Source organism: Carassius carassius, chromosome 22 (assembly GCF_963082965.1).
Source record: "Carassius carassius chromosome 22, fCarCar2.1, whole genome shotgun sequence".
In the NCBI taxonomy this organism is placed as follows: Eukaryota; Metazoa; Chordata; class Actinopteri; order Cypriniformes; family Cyprinidae; genus Carassius; species Carassius carassius.
In genome coordinates this window covers 8,161,681-8,176,342 of record NC_081776.1, presented here as the reverse complement: position 1 = coordinate 8,176,342, position 14,662 = coordinate 8,161,681, and the positions used below count along the sequence as shown (strand labels likewise).

The 14,662-nt window shown below is 41.1% G+C and overlaps 1 long non-coding RNA gene across 3 annotated transcripts in view; it reads left to right on the top strand.

The window, feature by feature from the left end:
• LOC132098858 (uncharacterized) overlaps positions 1-14,662 on the top strand; it is a 123,273-nt gene that overhangs the window by 96,739 nt on the left and 11,872 nt on the right. The window lies entirely within an intron of this gene.

Sequence of the window (14,662 nt, the reverse complement as noted above, 5' to 3'; positions counted from 1 at the left end):
AAGAAATTGTTCTTTCATTGTCTCTTCAACGAACACACTTGATCTGAATGATATTTTCATGAATCAGACTGATTCTGTTCAACTCACTGATTCATGATTTGGTCACAGCACTCAATAGCCCACTGGAGTTGAAGATTATCAGTGAACAATTACTTAAATTTTGTCTTACACACAAATAAGACTTAAGAAGATGACTTTTAGATTCCCTTTATTTTGCATTGTGTCCTTTTTTGAAGTGCCCTTTCATTTCAACTGCATGTAAATAAGCAACCTGTACAAAATGTCTTCGTTTGTGCTTTAGAAAGAAAGTTTTGGAAGGTCTAGAAAGCCAAATATGAGTTACTGACAAAACTTACATTTTTTAGTGAGCTATACCTTTAACAATTTTATAAATGTATTTACACAGAATAGAAATAAAATACAGACTTTAAGGCAGAACCCTAAAAAAGTCATTCCTTTCCTGAGATGTAATTTATTTCACCTCTGACAGATTTAGATCACTTTAGAACCGAAGTAGGTGGGAAAAAAAATCCTCTTTTTGAGGGAATACATTTTTCATTTGCCACATTTGTGATACATTTATAAATGCTACAGCGTCGTTAGCATGTTCAAGCAGTTGTCAGACTGGTAGAACATCACTCACCCTCTCAAGTGACCAATAAATTCCTCTGGGCATCTTCTCCCTAATCAGAATTTAATCTGTTATCTGCCTCCTCCTCCTCCCTCTTAGGTGAGTTATGTTTTTTTGGGGGGTGGTGTATTGGTCTCCAGGAGTCAACACCCACTTTTCCTTCCAGTAACCAATCTGGTAGTGATCTAAATATCCTGAGGCTTTCTGTCATCTTCAGCTCAGTGCTCCTGTAGTAATGGCACATTAATTTGGGCCCAAAATATTTCATAACATGTCCTCAGACAGATACCAAGCAGCAGTTTGTTGGCAACAGGGCAGAAATGCATTGGAATGAGAGATGTGGTGTGTGAGAGAGAGACATATATAAAATTTGCTTTTAATGAGAAAAAGCAAAAAAGCATTTCAAGAGAGCATCACAAGAGAGCAGAGGTGGGATGACAGCAGTGTGTGTGGCTGCAAAAGTGTGTGTGTGGTGATGGGAGGGGTAATGATTTTTGAGAATTTCCCAGGGTGTAGTTAGAGAGGCAACAGAAGGCGACCCTGGCAGAGTTCTCGCCTTCGATTATGTATACTCTTTTATTCGATCATTGCATCTCTCTGCGCCTGACATTTGGTCAATAGTGCAATCTTCTAGTGATCAGAAAACGGCAGTCAGCCCACCGCACAGAATTCCTTTAGTTTTGCTTTCAGTGGATGCACTTGAACAAGATAACTGGATATAACCACACATGGACTGATTCTGTTCTCACACTGATTGAATAGCAAACATCATATAAACCAGATATTTTAACTGTTTAATTTTAACTGTCCTTCTTAGTCTCTCTTTCTCCTTTCTGTCTGTCTGTCTATCTGTCTATTTAATCTATATAGGAAGAGTTGTTAGAATCCGTCTGTTGATTTATCTGTCTATCTAGGAACATTGGGAATCATTGTTAGAAAAAAAATCTGATTCAATGTTCTTGAAACTGGAAATTATATACAGAGAGCAAATAGAGGTGTACAAAAGGTTACACAGGACAAAAACCTTAACAAAGAGCCCTAACAAAAACCTAAAATGAGAGACACAATCATGTCGCTAAATAAGCTCCAATGGCATTTAAAGGACAGATTAAGGTCTTTTAATGTAAAAGCAGCCCATGGTGGAGGGTTTTGTAAAGATTCAATACACCCTTTCCTATTCAGTCACTATGACAGCCTTGATTTAAATGAGGCCACCTCACGCACAAAGCAGCGAAAATAGAGGTGAAAGTAGTTTTCAGTTACGACATATGTCAGTAGGATGGAGGTCATGTTTTAACCATCATTTATTGAGCCTCTGTGTAGCAGCTTACAAAACCATTTCTCAATGCATCTGTGAGAGTTTTTGTTGCTTTGCTATTAGTGGCTCCCATTGCGCACCTTTGACCTGCTGAATAGAATTCAGATATACCCTACACATTCGATGACAGTGGAGGCTTGCAGGGAGTTAGTGATTATTTTTGACATTTTTAATAATTGACTGCCGTCGGGCCCTCAATCTCTCTCTCTTTTCTGCGTCGCTCTGGCCAGTGCTCAGGAGACGGCCAATGAGTTTCAACAGATTGCCACTGTATGATTATTTAAAGAAAACACCATGAATAAATTAATGGCCTACAGCTACTGTACATGCCTTGCGAACTTGGACAACAGAAATATACTGTGATGTAACAATGTTCTCTAGGACTGTCCTTGATATGAATTATTGAAATTAGAATGAGACCACCGGCATCATATTAGGGTGTGTATTCTGCCCCTGCGATTTCTATAAAACATCGTAATTTTATTTAAATAATATATTTTTTATTGCATTTGAACTTTCTATATTTCGTCCTATAAATTTTAAATAAAAAAATAAAAAAGTAAAATAAACATATACTGAGCATATACTAAAATTTAAAAGATGATATATCAGTTTGCATAGAACTTTCAGCGCCATAACTTTGCAGATAATGTTTATGCTCAAACATCAACATTACACACTAAATAACCCTAAAAAAGTGAAATCACAATCAACCACCCCTTTAAGTACAATGTAATCTTCAAATTCAAAAAGTTTTCACCCCCTGGCTCTTAATGCATCGTGTTTCCTTCTGGAGCATCAGTGAATGTTTGAACCTTTTTTAATAGTTGCGTTTGAGTCCCTCAGTTGTCCTCAGTATCAAAAGATGGATCTTAAAATCATACAGTCACTGCTGGAAAGGGTTCAAATATGGAAAAGATGCTAAATAAATGACAAAAAATACTAAAATTGACAGATATATATTGGTAGAAAGTATATTTATGTAAATTTGTTTTGAAAATACATGTATGGGTTCCTAGCAATTTCTAAGTTAAAACTGCTTCTATCTCATATATTTTTGGTGCTTTTATCGGGTATTTTGTCATTTTCCGGTCTCCATTTACTTTCATTGTACGGATGACAGAAGTCATTCAGAAGAAAAAATAATAATAATAGGGTGAGTAATTGATGTCAGAATTGTTATTTTTGGATAAACTATCCCTGTAACATTTACACCTGCTATGTTTGACTTTTAAATGAATGATACCACGTTTGTCTCCACTAGAAACCCAAAACAAATTTCAGCAGGGCACGAGACATGGCCATGCACCTTGACTCTGAATTAACTGGCATTCACTGGGTACACACAACATACATGCCTAATACTTTATCTTCTAGTTCTCCCTCAAAAGGTTTAACCTTTACATTTTAAGCTTACAGTGTCATTCACAGCCACAAGCCCACATAAAAATACATTGGCTATCTCATCCAATCAGGTTTCCTTCTACCTCGACTTGCACTGCAGGCAAGTTGGATCAGTTCTGGGGTTAAAATTTGACAGGGTAGAAGAATATTGTGAGCAGTTCCTACAAATACTATTTGTTTTGTTGGTTTATGCCTTATCTACCGATAATTTGCTGCTCACAGATAAGGATAAACGTGTTAATCTACTGTATAATCATAATCCCTCTAGGAGACCTGCAGGGAAATATAAGTCCTAGTTACAATAAGAGAACCGCTGACAACCGGATTCTTTTATCATCTCATTTCAAAGTTGTGGAAACTTAACTTTATGTCAAACAAAGACTGAGCATGACTCAGATTCGGGCTTCATAAGAGAAGTGCACTGCTACCTAAGAAAACAGACCTAGCTTTGATGGTTCACTAAGGCCCTTGTGCATTATCATTCATATTAAACTATAACTCAGTGGCACTTATTTTCCTGACACAATATCACCAGTCAATCAATAATGCATCCCAGAGTTCAATTCGAGATGGATGGATATGCTTTATCCTGCACATAATATTGCGGGCAATCTTACAGTGCATGCAATTGTTGGTGGAGATAGAATTACTAACCACTAATCAAATGCTAAAGAGTGAGCGGCGTCTGTTTGCATGCATGGAAGATGGCTTAATATTACAGAGAACATTAATGGAAGAGGAAAGGTAAGCAAATATTTAGCAAGATTCCTGCTATCAGGCAGTTAAACCATTTCCGAACAGCCCGCATTTCAGTAATGCGACTGCCCTCAGCAGTTAGGAAAGTTCTGCTTTATTGCCGATTTACATAGAAATTGCCTTATTTTAGACTCAATGGTCTTTTTTTTACCCATTATCTGCTACTCTCTTTTATCTATAAGATGGCAAGGTTCTGATTAGAATTATACACAATCAGGGTTGGAGAGCGCCTTTCGACTTTAAAGCGTACTGAAGTTGTCCTAGGGTTCAGTCCTATAGAGTTCTGCTTCTATTATTTATCTAATTACAATGCAAGGGGATATTGGTGAAACATTCACAGCAGCAAAGTGTATCAAGTGCAGAAATAATAATATATATATAAAGAAAGCTTGACCACATTGCTGTAGAAATTATTATTGATAGAAATGTGATTTTAGTGTTAAAGTGTTTGCACACAGTCCATAAGAGTAATTATTATTTCAGGAGAACAAATATCACCCCTTGGGCTCCAATTATTTTCATGCATTGTCTCCCTTAGCTTCTGACTAGGTTTGGTTGTTTTGCCTTTGTTCTTTATTTATTTTTTAATCCATCTTTGTATTTTTGATCATCTTTTTCTGAAAGGGTTTGCGCTGTACAACTTTAACCCTTTGTGCTGTTGCCTTTTTGCAAGTGTTATCATTTTTGTAGCTAGCTGTGAATTGCTTTTCACTCTAATCTTATAAAAGAGTGACAAATACCCGAACATATCGAATCGCCAAGTGGATACCTAATGCACATGATGCTGATCAACATCTGAGTGGCTATCGATGTATTAAGAGTAGTTTGCAGTTTCAGACTGGAAATGATTCAGTGAATGCTTTAGTCAGCTTCTTTTGATCCATTTAAAAAAAAAAATTATTTATGCTGCATCTAATACATAAATGTACCAAAAATATCATTTAATAATAATATTGTGTATATATAGACATACACACTAAATAACATAAAAATCATCACGGTTTACACAAAATGTTTATGCAGCACAACTGCTTTCAACGCTGATAATAAAACATGTTTATCAAGTCAGCATATTAGAAAGATCTCTGAAAGATCATGTGACACTAAATACTGGAGAATGGCTGCTGATAATTCGACTTCATCATGGGAAAAAAAATCACATTTTAATATATATATATATAAAAAAAAATTGGTAATATTTAACAATATTCCTTTTTATGCTGTTTTAAATACTGTTCAAATAAAAATGCTATTTTTCACAAACAAATGCATGCAATTCAATGTTTATATATTTAAATACAAACGATAGAAGACAAGGGGAGTGTTTAGGAAACCTGTATGGAAACAATTATAATTTTGCTGTTTGGTATTGATCCGTAAGGTTGTTGCAGTTAGTCAGATCTCACAGAAAGTGTCAACTTTAAGTGAAGCACAGATATTCCATCTTCATTTTCCTTTGTATTGTCACTTGCAGACCAACCAGTGGCAGATCTGCCATTGTACAGGCATTTGCTATGCAAAAATCATTGTCAAAGGCAACTTAAAGTTTACACCAACTAATTGGCAGCAACATAAAAGGGGTATTGAAAAATGACAAGACACCCTGCTTCCAACCCCCCCTTTGAAATTTGTCAAAATGTTTTCTCTTATAACGGGAAAACAAAGAATTCGCTCATTAATGATGAAAGAGTTGCCTGTTGATTGACGATCACTGAGATGTATGACACCTCTCAACTTGTCATGAAGGAGTAATTTGTACTTGACTGCGATACGTTCTGTGAGGAGAGACCAGATGTCCCGTCTTAATTAGGCCAGCAGTGATGTTTTTAATGACTTCTACCCCATTACGGGCAGAGCGTGTGCTAGTGAGAACAAGAGAGGAGTTTCAAATCTTTTTCCCTGTCACTCTCATCTGAATGCGAGTGAGCTCCTGGAAGTCTGCTGCTTTTTGTCGGATTTCGGTGTGTGATTTGAGATGTGCTAAAAACCCTCTGAAGAGCCAGGGAGGAACTTGAGGGTTTTGGAGCGAGAGAAGTCAATGGTGAACAAATGCAACTTTTCTGCCTAATCTCCTCTCCGAATTGTATTTGTATTGCATGCTTCATTTATATCTATGAGGGTGCATACTGTGCAATATATTTAATTAATGGCATCTGTTATGGAAAACAAGGTCAGACTAGTTGATGGGAGATGTCTAATGCACAAAAACACTCACACAGAACTTAGTTATGCTCTCCTGAAAGGTTTTGCGCAATTGTACTGTTTTATTGCATCTTAGATCTCTAATTCTGATTCCCCTCCAGATGACCGTGAAGAAAAGGAATCATCTCGTACCAAGATTTGGCATTCGCACTTGGAGATTCACGACAGGCCGGTGCATGGAGTATTACAGCTCTCACTTACAATGCACAGATCAAATTTGAATTTGGCCTATATTAAAATATATCTCTTTCTCTGATGTGTCTGTTCAGTATATTTGGAGAACAGCATAGAAGACTGTTCACAAGGCTGATGGTAGCATTACCTGCATGCGAATCACCTCAAGGTAGAATCGAAAGTAAGTTTCTGAATAAATGTAATTGCTTTGCCATAATGAGGGTATAAAATGTTATTAATATTTTAGAACAAGTCCTATTTTTCATTTCTGGAAACCACTACGGGGCTTCTTTTCAAAGGGTTTCAGTCAAAACCCAATGGGAGATTCAATTGACTTTAATCTTGCATTCGTTTGAAAATTTGAGCCCATTAGTTAACTTTGCCTTTTCTGTGCAGTTTTCATTGCATTTCAATGAAGCCGCTTTCCTGTGGTGTTAAAACACTAATAGTTGCTTCAAATAGTAAATGAGGAAAGGATTTATAGAGGGAGAGAAAGTGGGGAAGAGAAGAGTTGAGGACCTAAAATATTTATATTAAACATCTGTGTTTTTATAGAGGTTGGAATAAAAAATTAGTGAATAATTTGGGGATTGAGATGCAACTATTAAGCATTCTGCACCTGGCGCGGTTCTCTGACAGCACATAATTTGTGGCCAGGTGAACCAGCTAATTGGTGAAATGCATTGTGGTCGCTGGCAAGGGAAAGTCAGGGGACCGGCCGTAATCAAATAAAGGGAAGGCCTGAATAATTCTTTTTGAAGTGCTACGGATCTCATGAGTGCGATGCGACTCTAGTTGCTGACGCTCGGCACGCACCCTCCCACTGAATTCGTGAAGAACCCCACATACCTGCTCAACCCACTTGGGACCAACGATATGAAGGAACCGTATTTTAAACCAGTTCATTTTGACTCGCTTCAACTAATTTTGATTGGCTAGTGACCAAATCTCCAAAGAACAATCTCAAATAGTGCAGTTCTTCAACGGATCTCCACAGTAAACCATCTTCTCGCTACCTTTCCTTATAAATCACATAGGATGACTAAAACGCCTGCCTTATGAAATGCTAATGTGTAAAAAGCACTTTTTATTAGACATCTGCTAAATAACAACAGTCCTTACCTTGAGGCTGACCATCAGCCCCACTTAAGGATCAGCATTTTGAATCCTGGCTGCTCAGCTTTGAATAAATAAATTGTGTCTTTATGTTTTTTATAATCTGATAAACAGCTCTTTTTCGCACTCAGAATCTCCATTTAAGAAAAGTAGGTCAAGAGCAGAAGCTTTAATCGACAAGCCAACACACTTCTCTTCTCCTTACTTCTCTTCTAAAAAAAACCCTGCAGACTAGAAAGCCACCTCAGTGGTTTATCTCAGTCGTAACTCAGCACTTGTACCAGTTAAATACAAGTGCACATCAAAGGATGCATCCAGAACAGATTATTTTGGATAAAGCTGTAGTATTGTTGGTTGCAATGCAGCAAATGCAATATGAGGCATTAGGAAATATTATGAATTTAAAGTGATAGTTGTTCTGTGTTGTTTTGGCCTTATAAAAATGCCTGTGGTCAGATTAAATTTAGCTTATTACATGGTTTTCTGGAACAATTGAATCAGATTTATTTATTAAGTTGCTATCAGGGGCTTGTATCACTTCAAGCTTTCTGTCCTCTCATATAATAAAATCAGTATTTTTTTATAAAGCACCAATATAAAAACAAAAATAAGCATCTTTGATACTAATTATCTGTTAATTAAATTAAATTTTTTATTTTTCTAATTACAAACGTGTGTCACGGCTTACGCTGCTGGAAGGAACACGGAGCCGAGGGATAAACGAAACAAGGATTTATTAAATCAAACATAGGCAAGGTAAGTAGCAAATAACAGGTGGCAAGTGGCAAGTAACAGGTAACAAGCGGACAAGTAGACAAGTTGACAAGTAACAAGTAGACGAGTAGACCCGACAAAACAGAACTGAAAGGACAAGGCTTTTGTACAATGGATAATAGGGAAAACACAGGTGGATGGAATGACTAAATTAACAGGGACATGGAACACATGCGGAAATGACTAGACATACCTGGGAACTAATCAAACCACATAGAGACAGAAACTGGGTCACAGGGGCAAAAACACACAAAATGAGTCCAGGTGTGTGACAGTACTCCCCCCTCCCGGTAGGTGCGTCCTCGCACCGTAGAAACAACAAAGGGAGGCGTGGGTGGGAACTTGGGAGGAGGTTCCGGTAGAGGACAGCCTCCCAGGAGGGGGCCAGCAGACAGGGACTACAGAGGAAGGAGCCAGGGAGGAGATGACGGAGGGAGGAGCCAGGGAGGAGACAGGAAGGATCTGAAGCAGGAGGTACCCAGCAGGACCCAGGCCACAGCCATAACGGCCCAAGGTGGGGCCGACGGTGGAAGGAGCCATGGAGGAGGAATGGTCACCGACTCCAGGGACTCGACCCACGGCAACGGAGCAAGTGGAGGAGGAGCCCGAGGCGGAGACGGAGAGCCGAAGAGCCAAGGTGACGGGGAGGAGCCGGAGGTCCTAGGCGGAACTGATGGCTCTGGTGACTGACGCGGCGATGTGGATCCGGAAGGCCGCGGTGAGGCCAGAGTGACCGAGGACTGAGGTGTAGCCGAGGGGATGAAGGAGCCTGACGGAGCCGGAGGGACGGAGGGATGAGGCGAAGCCGGAGGAGAGGAGTCCCGAGGCATAGGATGGACGACGCCAGACCAAGGCGGAGCCGGAGGGACGAGGGAGCCAGGCAGAGCATGTGGACTGCCGGGCCACGGCGGAGAGGAAGGAGCTAGGAGCCATGGTGGAGCCGACGGGTCAACGGGCCGAGGCGGAGTCCAGGCCTCAGAGGCTGGAGGCGGAGGTGAGGGAGACGCCGACCAAGGCGTCGCTGGAGGATGGCGGTCCCGCTGAGCTCGCACCACAATGATGGTAGGCTGAGGGCGAGCAGAGGGGCTGCCAGACGACAGCGGAGGAGGAGGCAGGAGTGGGTGGGAGGGTGGGAATTTCGGAGGAGCAAGCACTGGAGTGAGCTCTGGGGCTGGAGCCCGTCCTGGGCTTAACGGAGGATCAGGAGCCCGTCCTGGGCTTAACGGAGGATCAGGAGCCCGTCCTGGGCTTAACGGAGGATCAGGAGCCCGTCCTGGGCTTAACGGAGGATCAGGAGCCCGTCCTGGGCTTAACGGGGAATCAGGAGCCCGTCCTGGGCTTAACGGGGGATCAGGAGCCCGTCCTGGGCTTAACGGGGGATCAGGGGCCCGTCCTGGGCTTAACGGGGAATCAGGAGCCCGTCCTGGGCTTAACAGAGGATCAGGAGCCCGTCCTGGGCTTAACGGAAGATCAGGAGCCCGTCCTGGGCTTAACAGAGGATCAGGAGCCCGTCCTGGGCTTAACGGGGGAACAGGAGCCCGTCCTGGGCTTAACAGAGGATCAGGAGTCCGTCCTGGGCTTAACTGGGGAACAGGAGCCCGTCCTGGGCTTAACGGGGGAACAGGAGCCCGTCCTGGGCTTAACGGGGAATCAGGAGCCCGTCCTGGGCTTAACGGAGGATCAGGAGCCCGTCCTGGGCTTAAAGGAGGATCAGGAGCCCGTCCTGGGCTTAAAGGAGGATCAGGAGCCCGTCCTGGGCTTAAAGGAGGATCAGGAGCCAGTCCTGGGCTTAACGGGGGAACAGGAGCCCGTCCTGGGCTTAACCGGGGAAACAGGATCCCGTCCTGGGCTTAACGGGGAATCAGGAGCCCGTCCTGGGCTTAACGGAGGATCAGGAGCCCGTACTGGGCTTAAAGGAGGATCAGGAGCCCGTCCTGGGCTTAAAGGAGGATCAGGAGCCCGTCCTGGGCTTAACTGAGAAACTGACATAGGTGAATTGGAAACCCCCTCATTTTGACCCATTTGGCGCTCCACATTTTGCTCCCTCGTGGTGGGCAGTGTCGCCGGCTCTCGCACCTGGTCTGACGGGTTGCTCTCTGGCTCTCCGTCATCGGTGGGCTCGGGCTTATGCCTCGTACCGTGGGGAGATTGTAGGCTGGGCTCTGGGTCCAGAGTGGACCTGGCGAGATCCTCCATTGGGCCGACCGTGAGAGGTGACCCATTTCTCACCAGATTCCACTCTATGAATGCGGCGAAATCCTCCCGAGGACCATCTTCGGGCGACAACGCGCGTGGTCCGGGTAGCTGGTGGCATTAGCTATCAAGAGAAACCGTCTGGTATGGTCCTCGAGAGACAGTCCCTCCTGCTCCAGCAGGAGGAGGAGGTATTCGGGGCGATAGAGGGGATCCATGACACACTACGGAAAGAAAAAGACTGTGAAAAAACGGAAAACAAAACGGAGGGAAAACACGCAGTTTTTTTAACTTTTTAGGTCGGGTCTTCTGTCACGGCTTACGCTGCTGGAAGGAACACGGAGCCGAGGGATAAACGAAACAAGGATTTATTAAATCAAACATAGGCAAGGTAAGTAGCAAATAACAGGTGGCAAGTGGCAAGTGGCAAGTAACAGGTAACAAGCGGACAAGTTGACAAGTAACAAGTAGACGAGTAGACCCGACAAAACAGAACTGAAAGGACAAGGCTTTTGTACAATGGATAATAGGGAAAACACAGGTGGATGGAATGACTAAATTAACAGGGACATGGAACACATGCGGAAATGACTAGACATACCTGGGAACTAATCAAACCACATAGAGACAGAAACTGGGTCACAGGGGCAAAAACACACAAAATGAGTCCAGGTGTGTGACAACGTGTATATGTATGAATGGATAGACAGAATAAATAAATAAATAAAAGAATATCCAGTAATTATTCATATTATTTTTTATTATTATTTTAAATTATTTATCTAAATATATTAAAAAATAAAATATATAACCTATGTACAAAGGTTCAAGGATGGAAAGGAAGAGGACGAGGGGTCGGCTTGACTTCTGACGATTTTATTTCGGAAATAAACTAACACAACGGTGTCTCTCACACCGGCAACAATAAACTATCAACACTTCCGGGTTGCGGGTTGCGGCTTTCGGATCGTTTGGTCATCAGCAGTTCTTCTCTCTCCACTACTCCGGTTTCCCCTGGCGTTAAATATTCTCTCCACCCCAATTATTGAAACAAGAGACAGGTGTTGATTATTTCCGTTCAAACCGCTCACTCACCGTCCGTCTCCCGACTCTCTCTCCCGCTGCAGGCTTCGCTAAACCACGCCTCCGCCTCCACACCTAAAATCCAGTACAGAAACAAAAATATAAATTTCATATTTACAATGGGTATCGAAAAGAATCACCCCCCTTTAAAATAATCACATTCTGTTGCTTTGTAGCCTGAAATGAAGATGGAGACTGTTTTTGTTTTATCCAGCTGTATTTATTCAGTGTAACTTATCACATCCAAGTGAAAGATATAACAATAAAAAAAATTATCACTGAGTTGGAAAAAATGAAAAAATTGGCTCTTAAAATAAACCCCAATCAGGTGTAGCTGATCACTTTCTCATTGGCACACAAAGCCATTTGACTTTCAACTGTGATCAGCTGGGTTCATTTTGATTAACTTAGCATAAAAAGAGCTTTCCTTGAGCATTTCAGTCCTTGGTAGTGCAACTGAAGCAAACAATCAACTTTAGGAGCAATGCACTGTCAGAAGATCTCCAGGATAACATTGTGGACAGGTACAAGTCAAAAACCAATGGCTTTATCAATGCCTAGAAGCATAGTGAAGTCTATTATTAAGACGTGGAATTGAAGTAAAGTCTATTATTAAGAAGTGGAAGGTATTTGAAATAACACAGACCCTCCCTGGATCAGGACGTCACTCCAAACTGGATTAAAGAGCCAGGAGGAAACTGGTCAGAGGCAACCAAGAGGCCTACAGCAACTCTGAAGCAGAATTTATGACAAAGAGTGGTCAATGTGCATGTGACAACAATATCACATTTTCTCTACAAATGTGGCTTGTATGGGAGGGTTGCAAGAAAGAAAAAACTCTACTCCAGAAAGGCCACATGCATTCACGACTGAGCTCTGCCAAAACGCACCTTGAACATTCTGAGGCAGATGAAACTAAAATTGAATTATTTGGCCTCAATACCTAACGATATGGATAGGGCAAAATACCATCAAATCCTGGAGGAAAATCTGCTGAGCTCCTCCAGAAAGTTGTCAATGGGAAGAAGGTTTTCCTTCCAACATGACAATGACCATAAATCCCCATCAAATTGAACTGAACTCTTGAGCACTTCTGCAAAAAGAATTGGGCAAATATTGCAAAGTCTAGATGTGCTAAGTTAGTAGATACAAATCCCAACAGAATAAAGAAAGTAATTAAAGCAAAAGGTGGTTCAACAAAATACTGACACAAGGGGGCGATCCTTTTCCCAAATCAGTGTTTCTGTTTTTTATTATTTTATTTTTCTGACATGTTGGTGTTATAGGTTTCACTTGGATGTTATAAGTTGCACTGAGTAAATACAGCTGGAAAACAAAAACAAAAAAAGTCTGTTTTTGTGTCTTTATACTCACTGTACACACACACACACACACACACACACACACACACACACACACACACACACACACCTTGCACTCTAAATACATTAAATCTATATAAACTAAAGGCATCTCAATATTATATTATACAGTGGTAAAAAAAAAATTATTTACTATTGATTACATTTAACAGTGTTGTTATTAGCATTTTCAAGAAGTGTTAGATGGGCTAGGGTGATCTAAATGTAGAAGTAGTCTGAATTGAGCATGCACAATTAAATATCCAATATCGTCCATTACTGTTTATATATATATATATATATATATATATATATATATATATACAGTGGGGATTGAAAGTTTGGGCACCCCAGGTAAAATTTTTTATTAATGTGCATAAAGACGCCAAGAAAAGATGGAAAAATCTCCAAAAGGCATCAAATGACAGATTAGACATCCTTATAATAAGTCAAAAAAAGTTAGATTTTATTTCCATCATTTACACTTTCAAAATAACAGAAAACAAAAAAATGGTGTCTGCAAAAGTTTGGGCACCCTGCAGAGTTAATACCTTGTACTGCCCCCTTTGGCAAGTATCACAGCTTGTAAACGCTTTTTGTAACTAGCCAAGAGTCTTTCAATTCATTTTTTGAGGTATCTTTGCCCATTCTTCCTTACAAAAGTCTTCCAGTTCTTTGAGAATTCTGGGCTGTCTGTCACGCACTGCTCTTTTAAGGTCTATCCATAGATTTTCAACTATGTTGAGGTCAGGAGATTGTGAAGGCTATGGCAAAACCTTTAGTTTATGCCTCTTGATTTAATCCACCGTGGATTTTGAGGTGTGTTTAGGATAATTATCCATTTGTAGAAGCCATCCTCTCTTTAACTTCAGCTTTTTCACAGATGGCATCAAGTTAACATCCAAAATTTGCTGAAATTTTATTGAATCCATTTTTCCTTCTATTCGTGAAATGTTCCCTGTGACACTGGCTGCAATACAACCCCAAAACATGATCGATCCACCCCCATACTTAACAGTTGGACAGAGGTTCTTTTCATTAAATTCTGTGCCCTTTCTTCTCCAAACATACCTTTGCTCATTCCGGCCAAAAAGTTCTATTTTAACCTCATCGGTCCACAGAACTTGTTTCCAAAATGCATCAGGCTTGTCTATATGTTCATTTGCAAACTTCAAACGATGATTTTTGTGTTGAGGACGTAGAAGAGGTTTTCTTCTGATGACTCTTCCATGAAGTCCATATTTGTACAAGTATCTCTTTATAGTGGAATAGTGTACCACAACTCCAGTGTCTGCCAGATCTTTCTTGATGGATCGTGCAGTCAAACGTGGGTTTTGACTTACTTTTCTCACAATCCTGCGAGCCGTTCTGTCTGATATTTTTCTTGGTCTTCCAGATCTTGCTTTAACTTCCACTGTTCCTGATGACTGCCATTTCTTAATTACATTCCGAACAGAGGATATTGGCATCTGAAAACGCTTTGCTATCTTTTTATAGCCTTCTCCTGCTTTGTGAGCGTCAACTCTTTTCAGTTTCAGTTTTCTAGACAACTGCTTAGAAGAACCCATGGTGCTGATTGTTGGGGCAAGGTCAGATGAGTCTGGGCATTTAAAACCTTTGAGATTGACATCACCTGGTCTATCCAGACGA